Below are 19,169 nucleotides of genomic sequence, written 5' to 3'. Positions count from 1 at the left end.
TAAACATTTTTTTTCTCTCAAAACCATAAAAATACATCCGGCTTAGGCTTCCTTGGAAATAATAAATCATTTAGTCAACATGATCCTCGTGATATGATTTTTATATTCTACTACAAAAGTTCATATAGCATTGGTCTAAAAATATGCTATCCAAATAGCATATACAAGGGTACATTATTTGACACATGAATTGACTCTTTCTTTAGAAAAGTGAATGCAAACCATAAGTGCTCACTCATTGTTTACCAAACTTCTCCAAACTGGAAAATGCTGTTGGGAATGTTACATGATTCAGTACTTTATAGTTCTTGATTTAAGGCCCAGAAAATAACATGGAAATATGATTATATAAATATTGAACTTTTGTTTCCTTTTAACGATTTTTAAAGTTTTTAGTTTGTACCAAGAAATACTTTAGAAATATATAAGTGCTTTCAGGGAACAATACTTACCTTTTCCATGAATTCTATAAATCTTAACAAATTTATTTGGAAAGACAGCATGTCTCCAGTGCTTTTCAGACTACTCCAGTTCATGTTGGTTACCATGCAACAGAAGAGCTTTTTAGATAGACCAGAGTTGTCATGTATATATATTGTCTCAGAATAGTATTCTAATCACTGGCACTAAAGATATTTTTAACAAATGTTATTTAAATATTTTCCTAGATATGTAACTACCATTTGGAAGATGAGGAGTTTAGTTCAAAGTGCGTCCTTATGGTATCTGTGTGGGTATTTTACAGCCAAATTTTGAAATGAGCTATTTTTTTTTATATTGGTGTTCCATACAAAGTTCCAAAAAAGAAATAAAGGACCATTTTCAATCCATTAAAATATCAACAACACACATTTTAAAAAGTGATAGTGGTACCTGAAAAAAGAAGAGAATAATAAAATGAAATCAGTTAGAAGTAATTCATGACACATAGGTATTATAAAATTGATTTTTCTTTTTTTAATTGAAGTATAGTTGATTTACAATATTATCAGGTGTACAGCATAGTGATTCAGTTTTTTTCTGATTTCACCTGATTTTTATAAATTTTATATATATATATATATATAGATATATATATATATATATATATATCATAATGAGTCACCATTACATAAATATTCTGTTTCCCTTGACCTTCTGAAGTCAGAACTAACAATCAGACTAGTTCAGAAGGCAAATGAATCTTCCTGATAGGTAGATAGTTGCACAAATTTGCAAACTGAACAGCTGGCAAACCGATTAAAAGAAACATTTTATGAACTAAGCACATGCAGAAACCATTAGAATTTGTATACACGTTATGAAATCAGAACAAATAACTTTACAAAAATTCACCAGCTTTAAGCAGTTATGAAATTAGTCAGTTAGATATTGGAGGAGGAGGACAGATCATCGGCAGGCGGACTCTCAACCAGTGCACCACCAGGGAAGCCCATGCATTCATTTTTAAACTAATGTCAGAAGAGATTAGAGAAAATAGAAGTCATAAGATGAAGTAAATGCTTTAGTAACAATGAGAAAACATTGTCGTTACAACGGAAAAACATTGTAGTTCCAGAAAAAAGAAACCAATCCAGTAAGTGCCTTAAGCTAGTCAGACAGAGGTCTTGTTAGACACAGTTTTCATATTTTAACAAATGGGAAAAGATGCTTCAAAGTAATCAAATGAGTAGGCAGTGAATATATTTTAAAGTATACATGAACCTATATTTCTCAAGATATAAGAATGTTGCCGTTCATATAATGAAAAGCACAGCAGATTAGAGCTGCAAGATAAAATGAGGGCTGCCCAATTAAGTTTGAATCTCAAATTAACAATGAGAAATTTTCTAAGTTTCTTTTCTACTAAAAATTATTCATATTTTATATAACATTCAAATTTAGCTGAGTATCATGTATTTTTATTTGCTATTTCTGGCAACCGTGCAGCTGCAAGGATTCACAAATCCTTTCATTCTCCTTCGACTGTACTAATACTTTCCTCTGTTATATATACTCTACTATGTACATCTTAATACTTACTACTTAATATCAATTATTGTACTTTTTAGTTTTAGAATTTCCATTTGATTTTTGTTATAGATTTCATATCTCTAATATAATTCTCTGTATTTTAATCCATTTCCTTGACAAATATTAGTTATAACTCTTTTTAAGTTTGTGTCTGATAACTTCAAAATTCTATTTTCTCTTTTTTTTTCTATCGGTTTTCAGTCATCTGTCCTTACTTTCTGACATTTATTAATGCTGGATACAGTGTTATGTGTGTGTATGTGATTTTGTATGTGTATGAAAACTCATTAAGGCTTTGGTTAATTTTGGTTGGTGATGTTATTTCACTCCACAAAGATTTGTATTTCTCCTAACTGGCACATAAAGTCAGAACAGATAGCTTTGATTCATAGAATGCTGGTCTTTATATGGTTTGACTCTATATTTAGGATAAAGCTCTTCCTGGACTTAAAAAGGAATAAGGCCCTTAATTCCAATTCTGGTTTTCCCAGATCACACAGTTGCTGAATTCTTCCTAAACATTTTGAGTCTTAAAAGCTAATTTCTTCATTTCTTATCTGCTTCTAACCTAGGTATGTGTACAACACCAACATAGGAGCTGTGAAATGTCTCAAGAAATTCTATGCACGAAATCAGGCTCAGTTTTCTGAAATTCTCTATTATCTGGGATTTGGGCCCTCTATGTCCACACTACTTGGTAGCCCTGAACTCCAATCTTATCTCTTTAACCCAGTGAGACTTCTGTAACATATAGGCTGCCACATCTGTTCAGTTTCTATACATTTAATGGGGAATTGATAAATGTACCAAAGGTAAATCAACAATGCAGAGCTTGCCTTAGTGTGTTTCCACATGTGTCTGTGATCTCTGGCTCCTCAACTCCTGGCTGCCTTGATTGTTCCCTGATGCTTTTAATCAATCAACTTTTAAAAGTGTATCCATTCTGACAAAGGTGTGGGTAATAACTAAGGGTGTGGAATTGTAACTAGAACATATAAAGAATACTCACAACTGAACAGTAAAAATACCAGTGACCCAATTAAAAATGGGCAACAGATCTAAATAGATAATTCTCCAAGAAGATATAAAAATGACCAATAAGCACATGTCCAACACCATTAATAATCAGGTAAATTCAAATCAAAACCATAATGAGGAACAACTTCAGATCCACTAGGATGGCTATAATCAAAAAGTCATATAATAACAAATATTGTTGAGGATGTGGATAAATTGAAACCCTTATACATGGCTGGTAGGATTGAAAAATAGTGCAGCCAACCTTGGAAAACACTCTGGCAGTTCCTCAAATGGTTAAAGTTACCATATTGTCCAGCAATTATTCCTCTCCTATGTAACTACCCAATAGAGGTGAAAACTTATGTCTAGACACAAACTTGCACAGGAATACTTACAGCAACGCTATTCATAATAGACAAAATGAGGTGGAAACAATGCAAATGTCCATCAACTGATAAGTGGAAAAATTTTGGTATATTATTCAGCACTAAAAAGTAATGAAGTACTGTTACAACATTAAAAATAATGGATGAATCTTGAAAACATGCTAAGTGAAAGGAGTCAATCACAAAACCCACATATTATATGATTCCATTTATATGAAATGTCAAGAATAGGTGATTCTATGGAGAAGAAAGTATATTAGTGTTTGCCTAGGGTTGGAGAAAATGGAGAAGATAGAGGATAATAGCTAAATAGTACAGGATTTATTTTTGAGGTAATGAAAATATTCTAAAATTGACTATACTCAAGGTTGCACACATCAGTAAGTATATATACTAAACATATATTTACTTATACACATTAAAAGGCTGAATTGTATTATATGTGAACTATATCTCAATAAATCTCTTATAAAAACAAAAAGTAAATCCAGCTTTTATCACTGTTCATAGCAGAAGGATTAGGCTGATGCCAGCTACTTTGTCATAGTCTAAAGCAGAAGTCAGCCTCTACTGTGTTTGCTGGAGATAACAATGTAAAGGAGTTATTTCAGATGAGCATGCTGAAGAACTAGAGACTTAAGAAGCCATTTTCTTTATTAAGGAACTTTGTTTCTTTAGATTTTTCACTGGATTTTGGATCATTGGTCAACTGAAAGAGGAAAGGGTCTTCCAGGAGTTACAAGATCTAGGCAACAAATACAAGAACTAGGAGGGTACATGAGGTTGCTGGATCAAGAGGCACATAACTTGAGGTTGGACAAGGTAAAGTCATTCCATATAAGAGACCTCTACTTTGATATAGGATTTAACACTGTTGTAAGAACCTCAAGAGACAGTGTTAAACCCACTACTCAGGTGACTCTTGCAAGCCTGGAGAAAGAAATGGCCCACAGTAGGTGAAGTTGAAATGCTAGAACTGTAATGGCAAATAGTGGGAAAAGAGATCAAATGGTTAAGCGAAGTGGGCTTACTAGAGTGGATATATTTTACAAGACTGGTAATCCCACAATATAATTGTGTTCTTTAGGACAACCTAGAGAACTCCTACATCTATCAGTGCAATAAGGATGCACTGCTGAAGGGAGCCCTAGCATCACTGAGAAACTAAAATATGGCCATTCTCAGTAGAGCAAAGCTGATTGTAGGCGATGCTGTTACAGAACTGAGCTCACTGACAGCAATAGAGATGACCCTATCCTCAAATAACAGAAAACAGGTAATGGTGCTTAAGTGCCAGAAGCAAGATAGGAAAAATTATAATGAGATGCAAGGTCAAAATGGCAGCCAGAGGGTCGTGATCCTTAGAGAGAGATGGAGATGGTTAAGATAATATGGTGTCATCAACAGCAAGATGGATGGGAAGCCAACAAGTACATCAACCTGTACAAATAAAAGAAATCAAGGATATACATGGTCAGGAGGCTAAAGACAGCTGCTTCAAAGTCACAGTTCCTCAACCAGTTTCTGAACCTAAGTGAATGTTCAGACCTGGACTGGAACCCAGTGACTAAAGGAAAGGCCAGGCCCCAGGAGGATGAAAACTGCAACATAATGACAGGTGTATATGTTACTAATTTCCCCAGTCCTTTCTTAAGGGACCAAGGGCCCAAACATTTCAAGGACTATCTGATTCAGGATTCAAATTGATATCCAGACATTTAAAACATAGTAATGGCCCTGATGTTACAGTTGTAGTGTATAGCAAACAAAAAGTAAATGGAGTACCATCCCGGGTAAGGCTTACAGTGGGTCCACTGGGTCCATTGATCCACTCAGTGGTTATTTCTTCAGTCCCCAAATATATCATTGGAAATCTCATACTTAGTAAGGAACACATTCCAAATATTGGTTCTTTGCTCTGTGAGATAAAAACTATCATCCTTAGTTAGGAAGATCAATGAGAAGTATCTGAAACTTACCTGCCTACACACTACAAACAAGACAGTAAATCAAAAACAGTATTGTATCATGGTGAAATGACCAGCATTAGTGCCACTCTTAAGGACATAAAGCATGCAGGGTCACTGGTCCTGGCCTCTAAGAAAATAGGCATGTTTTGGAGGATGACAGCAGAATACCACAAACTCAATCCATTAGTAGTCCCACTTCCAGCTGCAATACATGTGGTATCTTTGATAAAGTAAATTAAAATGTCTCAGGTACATATTAAGCGACCATTGATCTGTAAAATGTTGCTTTGCATTCTGTTCAGAAAGGTTGATTTAAAATAGTTTACATTTGCCAGGAATATAAAATAGTATACATTTATGGTACAGTTAACTCTCCTACTCTTTATCATAGTATATTTTGAAAAGACCTTGACGTTCTGAATATTCAGCAGAACATCACACTGACTTACTGTACCAATGGCTTCTTATTAATTAGCCTAGATAAGTGAGAAAGAGCAAGCATGTCACAATCCTCTCTAAAATACAGATATACAACTGTGCTGTGCCAAGATTTATTACAGCCTAAGGCAAAGGGAAAAATAAATAATATTGATCCTATCTTTATTTAAACACTTGATCATTTGTTCATCATGGAATTTTTGGATAATTTCACTTTTTACAACATTGCATTAAATATTATTTATCTTGATTGCTGTGTTTTTTGCTGCCCTCTTAATTACTGTGGTGGGTCCCTCATTTGCTTCACCTTAATCCCAACTCTGCAGAGACTCAAGAAATTAGTGAAGATGTTGAGGGTCCAGTGACCTGCAACAGATTGGGACATTTTATCCAAAGTAAAGAAAAGTCATTGCATCTCTCACCACCTCTAAGGGGAAGCACAACATCTAGGAGGCCTTTATGGAAATTGGAGGTTGCACATTCCATACTTAGGAATACTGCTCCCTCCTCTATACCAGATGATATGAAAGACTGCTATCTTTCAGTGAAACTCAGAGCAAGAAAGGGCTCTGCAGCATGTCTGGGCTGCAATGCTTGGGTCCTGTGATACAGCAGACCCTATTGTATTGGAGTATCACTGGTGGGAAAAGACATCATGAAAAATTGATGATAACCCTAATAGGAAAACCACAACACGAACCCCAGTGTTCTAGAAAGGGTCATGCTGTCTGTAATAGATAATAACTTGAAAAATATCTCCAGAAATGCTGCTGGGTCCCAATAAAGACCTAGTAACTGATAATGTATATCAATTGCCTATAATAACATGAGTTCTGTCAGACTCACAAAGGTATGGTCAGGCAGGTCCAGCAGCAATCCATCAAAATGCAATTGATACAACAGGGATCAAGTCTTACCTAAGTAAGACTAGATGCCATATGTAAGCTGCCTGAGCATGTATCCAAGATTCAATTTTTTTTTTTTTTGCAGTACACGGGCCTCTCACTGTTGTGGCCTCTCCCCTTGTGGAGCACAGGCTCCGGACGCACAGGCTCAGCAGCCATGGCTCACGGGCCTATCCACTCCGCGGCATGTGGGATCTTCCCACACCAGGGCACGAACCCGTGTCCCCTGCATCGGCAGGCGGACTCTCAACCACTGCGCCGCCAGGGAAGTCCCCAAGATTCTTATACCATCTAGTATGGTTGCATCTATACCTCTCTCTCATTCCATAACTTGACTTTCTCCAACTTTACTTTAATCTCAGCCATGTGCCTGGTTTTAGTCAATGAGATGTTAACAGAGGTGCAAGAAGCAAAGGCTTTAAATTTATTTGTGTGGTTGGGCAGGTTGTTTGTACATCTGCCATTGCTGTGAGTAGACTATGTGGCTAGGCTACTGCTCTCAAGAGGGGAGTGAGCGACATGGAAAACAAAACTATGCAGTCATCATAGCCTAAACCAAATTCACCTCAGTGGACCTGTAAAATTGTGAGTAAAAATAAATGCCTATTACAACATGTCACTGAGATTTCCTGGTTGTTTTGCACACAGCAGTACTGCACTAATATATAAAACAATAATTGCAAGACTAAATTAAAACTTCAGAAATAAAAGTAGAACTCAACTAAACTTCTTCAAAGAAAAGGAAAAACAATAAAAGGATAAGATTGTATCTACCAGGGAGATACTAACCAAAAATGGAAAAAAGTGGTATAGTTACATTAATACCCAGCAAATAAGACAAGAAGTATTATTAGAGGTAGAATCATTTTATATTGATAAAAGACTCAGTTCAATAAGAATATATACAGTCCTAAATTTTTATCTAATAACATAGCTTCAAAACATACAAAACAAAATTAGCAATACTCAAAATAAAACCAGACAAATGCACAATTATAGTTGAAGATTTTTACAAAACTTAATAGCTGAGTGAACAGTGAAATCAGTAAGGATATTTGAGATTTGAACAATGAGGTTTACAAAGTTGACCTAATTGTCATATATACAATATAATATCCAACAAATACAAAATAGAGATTCTTTCAAGTGCACACAGAAACTTTACAAAAAATTGACTATATTAGTCCACAAAGTAATTCTCAACAAATGTTGAAGGGATACAATCATGTAGAACATACTGTCTGTCTGACTAAAATTAAGCTAAAAATGAATAAGAAGAGGCTTTGAAGAAATACAAATATTTAGAAATTGAGCAATACAATTTTCATAACTCACGGGTCAGAAAAGAAATCCAAAAGGAAATTAAAAATACTTTGAACCAGAAGGTAATGAAATACAACATATCAAAACCTGCAGGACATAGCTAATCAAGACATAGATTTTAATAGTTTTAAATGAAATTTTTGGAAAATAAAAAAGCTAAAGATTCATAATCTAAACAAACATCTCAACTGGCTAGAAATTACAGCAAATTAGACCAAAAGAAAATGTAAGCAAGGAAATAATGAAGGTAAGAACAGAGATCAATAAAAAATAATACAATACCACCATAACAAAATCAATAAAATTTATAAAACAGTACTTTTTTTTTCCTTTGGAAGAACAAATAATATTGAATAACATTAAAAATAAGAGAGGTGGTCCTAATTACCTATATCAAGACATCATTACATATTAGAGAGATAACATAGGTTATTACGAATTATTTTATACCCATACATTTAAAACTTTGGATTAAATGGACAAATTTATTTTAAAAAGCCAACTATGAACAATGACAGAAAAGATAGAGCAATCTTAGTTTTTCTCTAGTTATTAAACAAATTGAATCCATAAGTGAAAACCCTTCTCATAAAGAAATTTCCAGATCCAGATATCTTGACCAGTGAACACTTCTTAATATATATGGAGGAAATAACATCAGTGTTTCACAAACTTTTCCACTGAATAATAAAAGAGAGAGTCAACTTTTTCATTTGTTTTATGAAACCAGTATAACCTTGGTAAGAAACAAAAATAACATTTCTTTACCATTACAAATATAAGTGCAAAAGTTCGAAACAAAATATTACCAACTCATATACTGTGATATACGAAATCTATAGAAAATGCATTATTCCATCATTAGATTTATTTCAGGCAGGCAGGGTTAGTTTAACATTTGCATATTAATCAGCATAATTCATCAAATTAATGGAGTAAAGGAGAAAAATTATATGATCATGTCAAGAGACACAGGAAAAAAATCAATAAAATTCAATGAGTCATTCATGTTAAAAGCTTTTAGTCCATCAAAAATATCAACAAAAACCCTATAGTAAATATGATGCTTAATGGTAAAATAGTGAAAACTTTCCTGTTGAAATTAGGAATGAGACAAATATATTATTATAACATTTATTCAATGTTATACTGGAGTTTCTTGCTACTGCAAGAAGGGAAAAAAATAAATAGAAGGTATAAAGCTTAGGAAAAAGGAAATAAAACTGTCATTATTCACATTGACATCAATGACATGTACTGTCATTGATGAGTACAGAGCATGTCCAAAAAATCTACACATAAACTAGTAGAGATAATAAAGTGAATTTAGTAAAGTCACAGGATATAGTCAGTATACAAAATCAAATGTTTTACTATATGCTAGCAATACGCAATTAGAGAATGAGGTTGTTAAAAATAAATCATTTACACTAGCATAAAAGAACCTCCCAAACATCTGGAAACAAATCTAGCAAAAATAGCCAACATTGCCACATAAAATACTGAATAAACCTTGCTGTAAGGAATTAAAGAAATGCCAAGTAAACAGATACGTGGATTGGAAGATTTAATTATATTATAAAGCTGTCATTTCTTCCTAAATTGAGATGTATAATCAGTGCAATCTCAATCAAAACCCAGTAGGGTTTTCTTTGCTTTTCTTCTTCTGAAGAAGAAATTATCATTATGATTCCAAAAATATACAGAAATGAAAAGGCCCAAGAAGGGCCATAAAAGTCGTGAATAAGAATAACCATATTGGAGGATTTAAACTACCAGATATTGAGTTATAAAAGTACATTATTTAGAGCACCATCTCAATCTATATTGTATCAATAGTTATTTGGGTATTTAATTTTTGTAAAAGATAGATTACATAAATTATGATACATTTATAGGATGTAAAGCTCTGCAGCTATTAAAATGTATGAAGTTCCATTTTACTGATTTGGATATTGAATTTATAAAAGTCTATTTTATTTATTTTACTAATATTACTAATTTAAACATGGTTTATGAAATTCCACTTATTTAAAATGGCATTTTGTACACATATTAGAATATCAGGAAGGATGTTTTCAAATGTGAGTAGTGATTATCTCTGGATAGTGTGATTTGAGAGGTAAAGTTTATTTTTCTGTAAACTTTTGGTGAAGTTATCATCATATAAATATTTATGTTTGAAAAAACACACACACTAGAATGCCTCATTGGGATGAGAGAAGAAAGAGAAAATCTCTCCTACTTGACACATTTGTTATTGAAGCAACCACTTTAGACTTAATCTCGGAGCCTGAGCCAACAACTTTTCCCAGGTACATGTCTGAATATTTTCTTGCATGTCAAAAACTCACATGGCAATAGTAAAAGGAAATATTTACAGCCATGACTTCACTAGCTAAAAAATACCTCTTATTAATATTTAACAGGAAGAGGGAAAAGGAAAGAGAAGTAGAGTTGGGAAAGAATATATGTACGTTATATATTCAAAAACTTCCTATTCCATGTTTATGATTACCCATTGCACATCAAAGTAGAAAATTGATAAGTGTGTTAAGTTTTTATGATTAGTATCTGGGTGAAACCAAAGTTAATTTTAGTTGAGATAAGCACCCAGATGTTCATATATTTAACTGAGAATGATCAACTCTTCTGTCACTCTGTCTCTGTCTCTCTGTCTTTGTCCCTTTCTCCCTCCTCCTCTCTCTCTTTCCTCTCCCTTCTGAAATTTAGGTGAGAGATTTTAGCTATGAAAGTCTGTCAAAAGTGATTGCTGTTAAGTTTTTCTATGTATGCCTGGAAATTCTATAAAAGTTATTCATTTTCTGACGTGTTTTAACAATCTCTGCTTTTCACCTAATGTGAGAAAAATGATGTCCAAAGATAAATCAAACATAGAATACAGAATACTTACTCAAAATTTTTTTCATGAAAAAGAGAAGCATTATAGAATTAAATATTTTACTTTTTCAGTTAGCGAGGTAGTGTATTTATAGAAACAGTGCTTAAAAATATAATGCATTAATTTTTATTCTTTAGGTACAATTGACTGATTTCTGAATGAAAAAATGTAGAATCTTATAACTAATATTTTCATATAATAAAATGTATAACTTAATTTTAATTATTATTCAACATTCAAAAAGGAAATGAAAATTTTACATTAGTCTAAAAATGCTTTGTTTTAAGCTCAGAATATATGAGTTTAACAGCATAAGGTTAAGCATCATTAATGTAATTTAGGATTTAAGTAAAATAAAATAATATTTCAAGCAAATCTACAGCTTTAGAAAGAAAAGAAATGCAAGTCTTTCTTAAGCTGAAAACAGTAGTATTGAATCAAATCTGAGATATCCCCTTTTGAAGAATGATTAAATGTTTTTCTTTGACAATGGCTCAAAACACTGTAGGATTGCAGTCTTGATAGAAAAAGTTCATTGTCATGCTGTTTTTAGAACTTTTAGTTTCTAAGTATAAAATTCAAAGAGACAAACCATTTGTAAGCTGTAGTCTTGATTAAAATGTCAAGGTCTAGGACTTAGGAACAAGTTCCGAATGGCTGTCTGGGCTCTGACAAGAAACTAAGATCTGCACATCACCCGGTTCTACCTTCTGCTCATTTCTGAATAGTGAGTAATGCTACTCAGACTTCTCAGGAAACTGAAGAAAAAATACTAAATTGTTATTATTGTAATGAATTTTGATTATTGTAAATATAGAAATTTGAATAATTACCTTAAAATAAAATCAACATGCACTGAAACTTTTAGAAAAAATATCACAAGAAAGAAAAAAAAATCCAATGTAAAGATTTCCCCAAGAGTCTGAGATTGAATGAATATTTTAAACAATATATGTTTAACTTCACTGTCTTTTGGTTAATTGAATATGATTAATCACCACCCAAACTCCTCCCATACATTCACACAAACACACTCCACTACCTGGTTCTTTGCCTCTGGAGAGAAATATCAGTAATTAATTGAGACAAGATCTAATACACAAATGCAAACTTGAATGCAAATAAAATAATGTCAATTTTCATTGATAGTTATTGCTTTGTCAATAAAGGCAAATGCTTAAAAAAATTCAAAATGCAACACAAACTTTATATTGAGGCTATTACTTTTATTATTCCAAGGGACTCAGGAGATTTTTCCTTTCTGGCCCTTTGGGATAGGAGCCTTTGACTTTCAGGAGAGGAAGGAACAATATTAAATTAAGCAGTAGGTAAGTTTTGTCTTCAGCGCTGCTCATTTTCCCTTTCGATGTCATTTTTACCCTTTTTGGCCCCATCCACTGCTACCTTTCATCAATGTACTTTCTCCCTCCCAGATTCCTTAGCTTCTTATCTGCCCAGGATTCTGCTGTCAGGACAAAAGAGGATTTCATTATCACTGACAACTTGGTTTGAATATGTTTAACGGACTATTCTTCCCTGATGGGAAATTAACCAAAGGAAAGAATACCTAGAACTGGAATTTCAGAAAATGTAAAACAGAGGGAACTCTGAAATTCCTACAGGTTCTAGCACATGTGCAACTATGCAAGTCATGTGCCTTTCAGGCTCCTGTTTTCTAAAACAAGGGAATCAGGGAGGCGCTGAATTGGAGAACAGGGGAACAATTTTAGCTGCTGCTACTTCAGTTCATACTCAGAGGACAAGGAAAAGCAGCATAGAAGCAGCACTAGACAGCCTAGTCTCATAGTCTCTGTCTCTGTCTCTTTCTGTCTCAAGGAATCAAATCTTGTCACCCCTTTTAGCAGCCATTGGCCCAGAACTATCCAAAGACTTTCAGCTTGGGGGTTTTTACCTTGGTGCTAAAGGCAAAGAACTGACAGATTGCTTCTTATTTTCTCCTGAAAGCCAGCAAATGTTTCAGCTGGAAACCTTCCCTGAATGACAGAATACCAGGTTTGAAAGAAACATTTTCATGAATTATGTCTCCCCTTGGGATGGATCTGGTCTGCACATTAAGACATGGCTGCCCGCACCCATAAGCACTAGCTCATTCCCTCCCTTAAAAACTCACTTTCCATCATATAGATGTGTGGTCTTAATATTGGGGAACATAAATGTGTTTTCCATACCCGTGAGTTATTATATCCTTTTTAGCTCCTTTCCACTTTTTGGTATGGTACAGGCTAAGAAAATAGAAACCAAATACAAATTAGCACAGAAAAATAGTGAAATTAAGTGGAAAGGCCACTTATTGCCTTATATTTCGTACATAAAGTCGTGTATCTTTTCTGTTTTATGATTCAGTTTGTCTTCATACTATAACACGATCTACAACACCCAACATAATTTTATATTAAATAAGATGTAGTAGAGATTTGAATTTAGTGTTTTGACTTAGAACAGCTACAATTCAAGTGGTATAATTTAGTTTAAAGCAATATAGTTGTTTCTGTTGATACTCTAGGTACTCCTACTGACTTAGTTCAAATTATGGGCTATTTGATCTCTTTGCTTCAGCTGCCTAATTTGTCAAGTTACCAAATTTTTTTTTTCTCAGTGAGATAGTGTAGGCTATCTACTGTCTATCTAAAGTTTCTCTATAGCCCATTGTATCAAACACAAACTGCTAATATTCTCATAATCTTGTTGGGAAGTCTGACATTTGATATAGTATGAGATGCAGCTACTATTTCATCTTAATCAACTTCTAGTAGCAATTTGGAACAGCATTGCATTTTATTTTTGATGTTGAATTTCCCACAAACTGAAGTAGAATGGTCTTGAGAGGAGGTTGGCTTAGAAAGCCCTGTCATCAAAGCATATCTGTTTCAGTTCCAAGAAAGAGAGGTAAAATGGTTCTGTGAAGAGGCAGATAAACTGCTTTGCTTTTGAAACTTATAATCTAACTCTTCCATATGCAAATTATAACTTTTATTTTTTTCCCTTTCTTCAAAAGAGGGTTTCTTCTGCATACATAAAAATGTCCAAAAAAAAAATGTCCAAGCATCCTAGGTATCCTTATGCCTGAGTCAAACATTTGAGGAAAAAAAAATGATAATGTGGTACCATAACTGTCCTTTGTATGGAACCTTAAAGTTTGAAGTTTGAAAACCTACTCCTATACATTGTGTATTTAATCATTTCAACAAATATATGAGTGATATCATTATTTCCATTTGTATATATGAAGAAAATGATGCTCAGAGAATCTAAGTAATTGTTCAAGGCTACCTATTAAATAAATGGATAATTAGTCTATAAACACAACATCTGTGTCTCTAGCCAACCACGTTGTATCAATGTATCACACTGCATCTTTCCAAATCAAATCAGTCAGTGCAGCACTTGATTTCATTTATTCTATTTTCCTTAATCATTAGGGTCATTATTAGAAACAAAATGATAGTCTGGTTGGACCATGGGTCTAAAGCTGCATGGTGAGTTGTCTATTTTTTTTCTCTTTATGTATGAGGACAAGGGACACTGGTAACTAGGAAAAGAAATGACAAGAAAACAAAAGTACAATGTTAAATTAAGAACTCTCTGTACTATGGTATTACTTTTCCCTTTGCATATGTAATCATATATTTTATTCTTTCTTCTCAACTAAATTAATATATAACTTCAGAAGTATATAACTCTAATCCTGGCCTGGTCTCAAGAATGCCAGTTATAGTAGGGTGGCCATGTTTCTCAGGCTTCCTCAAACCTTAAAGCATAGATCCATATCCATGATGGGTTGCTAATAAACTAAAAATGTCCTAATGTTATGATGAGTAATATAAAGCAGGCATTATAATTTTATCTGGAAAAGGGAATTTTAGATGTACCTACCTCTTTCTTGAGAGAGAAATTATACTCTTCTACCTTCAAATTATATATTTTAGATAAACTTTCTCCTCCATGTTAAGGATTATATGAAATATGAGATTAGTGAAGAGCTTTGAATCCAAACAAATTTAATGCTAATAGCTTTCAAAAATAATATTATTGAATTTATTGTGTATTATTAGCATACTATTAATTTTACTCTCATACTAAACTCAACTTTGGAGGATTACACTGTTGTTTAAAATACACAAAATACGGGAGTTCCCTGGTGGCCTAGTGGTTAGCATTCTGGGCTTTCACTGCTGCGGTCCAGGTTTAATCCCTAGTTGGGAAACTTAGATCCTGCAAGCCACACGGCACAGCAAAAAAAAAAAAAAAACACACACACACACAAAGATAACTCACCTTTTAAGTTTTAACTTTGTACCACATAACAAAAGTCTACTCTTATTTATTAAATTGAATACATTGTTTTTTCATACTTAAAAGTACCAGAAAGAGTATTAATATTCATTGTGGCAGGATTTCAAGTACCACATGTTAGTAACATGACAGTTGCAGCATTAATTAATGCCACTTAATAAGAATTAGAATTACTTTCCTTAAGTAATATACTTCAAAAGCATACGAATTTTGCACTCATTGATATTCAGCTCTTTGCTTCCTCATCCAGCAGAGTTAAAATTAGACTTTTCTGACTAAGCATAATCCTAGCTAAAATAATTATTTGATCGCCTTATTCCATGCTTCAGAAAAAATTAGGTTTACATAGCAAATCAGTTATATGAATATAACTCAATATGGCATAATTTCTCATTAAATTAATGAAGAGAAGATATTTTAAACGGTGTCTTCACCACATACTTAGCTAGGAAAATTTTCTCATATCAAAAGTTGCAATAGTAGAGTGAAAGAATTATGAATCAAAATTTCATAGCCCATGGGCTTCCCTGGTGGCACAGTGGTTAAGAATTTGCCTGCCAATGCAGGGGACATGGGTTTGACCCCTGGTCCAGGAAGATCCCACATGCTGTGGAGTAACTAAGCTCATGCACTATAACTAATGAGCCTGTGCTCTAGAGCCCATGAGCCACAAATGCTGAGCCCTTGTGCCACAACTACTGAAGCCTGCACACCTAGAGCCTGTGCTCTGCAACAAGAGAAGCCACCACAATGAGAAGCCTGCACACTGCAACAAAGAGTAGCCCCCGTTCGCTGCAACTAGAGAAAGCCCGCTGGCAGCAACGAAGACTCAAGCAGCCATAAATAAATAACTAAATTTAAAAAACAACAAAATTTCATTGCCCAGAAATATTAATATCTGACTAAAATATGAGTAGGAAAGCCCATGATTTTACTGTAATTTTCTAAAAATCAGATTTTCCAACATATCATATCACTAAAACATTTTTGTTCAATATTTTTGGTAGAAAAACAAAGATGGTGGCTCCCTTTCTTTTCATATGAAGTAAATAGCTAGTATCTTTGTTGATATATTTATTACACCTTGGAGCAGAGGTCATAAATACAAATGTCTATAGAACTCAGCCCATGAATAAAAAAAAAAATGAGTACATCAAGGCAGTGTAAAATAGTGGGTAATGGTAAGGATTCTGAACAATCCCAGCTCTAACACATATTATTTTCGAGAGGATAAGTAAATTACAATATAGTCCTGAACCTCAGTTTTTTAATTTGTTAAAATGTTAATAATAATAACCCCCTTGTATAGTTACTGTAAGGATTAAGATACATAATGTGTTTAGTGATCCTAGCACCAGTGAATGACATGTAAAAAGATTCTAATATATAGTGAGAACATATGTCCTAGTTTTCCTGGGATAGTCTCAGTTTTTAATTCTCAAAAGTGTTCAGATTTTGAGATATACAAATATAACATATTATTATTCCATTTTAATACTAATAGTGAAATGGAAGGGGAAAAAGATAGCTGTTGAGCGTTTTCCACTAATGCTACCAGGCACTTATTTTCCCAATTTTCTTCTATCTTCATGTTCCATAAGATTTTAAGGTAATATTTTCTAACTAATGGAGTGTTTGAGTCTTTATACAAAAATACTGCTCTGACCTAAAGTTTCCCCAAAATTTCTGCTTAGATGGGTTGCAGAGAACCTTGCCTCTCTACCCACCTGCTTCATGCATCTCTTTCTTTTAGTGATACTGGAAAATCTAAATCAAACTAGGATTTGAATGAACAAGCTAGAAACTTGTGTTACCTTGAGCCAGAATTTGTCTCAAGGTTTTTTGGACCAGGAGTCTAAGATCAAAGGAATCAAAGGAATATACTTCTGGAAGTTATCTGATTTCCTTAGAAATAGCCCTATTCTGGTTAATACCCAAAATATATAAATGGCTCATACAACTCAAATAAAAAATAAAACAACCTGACTAAAAAATGTGCAGAAGACCTGAATAGACATTGTTCCAAAGAGGAAAAGAAGATGGCCAACAGGCACATGAAAGATGCTCAACATTGCTAATCATCAGGGAAATGCAAATCAAAACCACAATGAGATATTACCTCACACCTGTCAGAAGGGCTATCACCAAAAAGGACACAAATAACACATGTTGCCAAAGATGTGGAGTAAAGGGAACCATCTACACTGTTGGTGGGAATGTAAATAGGTGCAGACACTGTGGAAAAGAGTATGGAGGTTTCTCAAAAAACTAAAAATAGGACTTACACATGACCCAGCAATTCCACTCCTGGGTATATACCCCCAAAACAACAAAAACACTAATTTGAAAAGATACATGCACCCCAATGTTCATAGCAGCATTATTTATAATTACCAAGATATGGAAGCAACCTAAGTGTACACCAACAGAAGAATGGTTAAAGAAGAGGTGCCATACACACACACACACACACACACACACACACACATGCTACAGAATATTACTCAGCCATCAAAAATCATGAAATTTTGCCATTTGCAACAACATAGATGGACTTGAAGGGTATTATGCTAAGTGAAATAAGTCAGACAAAGACAAATACTGTATGCTATCACTTACATGAGGAATCTAAAAAATACAAAACACTAGTGAATATAACAAAAAAGAAGCAGATTCACAGAAATAGAGAACAGATTAGTGGTTTCCAGTGGAGGGGAGAGGCAATATGGGGTGGGGAATTAAGAAATACAAACTATTATGTATAAAATAAGCTACAAGGATATATTGTACAACACAGGAAATACAGCCAATATTTTATAATTACTATAAATGGAGTATAACCTTTACAATTGTGAATCACTATATTGTACACCTGAAACATATAATATTGTACATCAACTATACTTAAATAAAAACATAAAACAAAATATAAGAGAATACAAAAAAGAAAAGAAATACCCCTATTTCAACTACAAGACAAGGTAAACAGCAAGTCAATGGATAGTTCTATTTCAGATAGTTTAAATAAATCTGAACAAAAATAAGATACAACTTTGTGAAACTATTCACATCTCTATGTAGATGTGAATCATCACCTTTTTGTATATGTCAGCTTAAGTTTGGTATGTGTACAAAGTCAACATTCAAAACAGAAATTGTATATAATATTCTAGTTCCAACTACTAATCTAGTTTTAACAGAAATGTTGATATTGATTACAATTAAATATTAAACAATAAATATTATTCAGTCTGTCAACTAATTTTTCTCTAACTTAGGCTTCTGATATGTATAGCTATCATAATACACTTGAAGCAATAGGAATGTAGACCAGGTTACCAAATACCAGAATCTATGCTCATTAATAATTCTCTTCACTAATGTGGTGAATTATTTTATAAAATTATATGTTTCTGAGAGAATATAGCATGCACTATTTTAAATTCAAAGAACAGTATGATGATTTAATCTATAATAGTTTCCTAAGTCTTTTTCACAGGCCATTGTATTTCAGTTCTCATCTTATTACTGTCAGGTGGATTGATGACATGCCGAAATATAGTTTGCTAAAATAAATCTCCAGAAAAAAAACTGTGCTCATGAAATCTCTAAATTATTAGCTAAAGTTACATATTTAAAACAATGCATTCATGGACTTCCCTGGTGGCATGGTGGTTAAGGATCCACCTGCCAATGCAGGGGACACTAGTTTGATCCCTGGTCCGGGAGGATCCCACATGCTGTGGAGCAACTAAGTCCATGCACTGCAACTACTGAGCCTGAGCTCTAGAGCCTGCAAGCCACAACTATTGAGCTCACGTGCTGCAACTACTGAAGTCCGTACACCTAGAATCCCATGCTCCACAACAAGAGAAGCCACCACAATGAGAAACCCATG

Source organism: Neophocaena asiaeorientalis, unplaced genomic scaffold (genome assembly GCF_003031525.2).
Source record: "Neophocaena asiaeorientalis asiaeorientalis breed wild unplaced genomic scaffold, Neophocaena_asiaeorientalis_V1.1 scaffold259, whole genome shotgun sequence".
Lineage (NCBI taxonomy): Eukaryota > Metazoa > Chordata > Mammalia > Artiodactyla > Phocoenidae > Neophocaena > Neophocaena asiaeorientalis.
Note: the sequence above shows the minus strand (reverse complement) of the source record.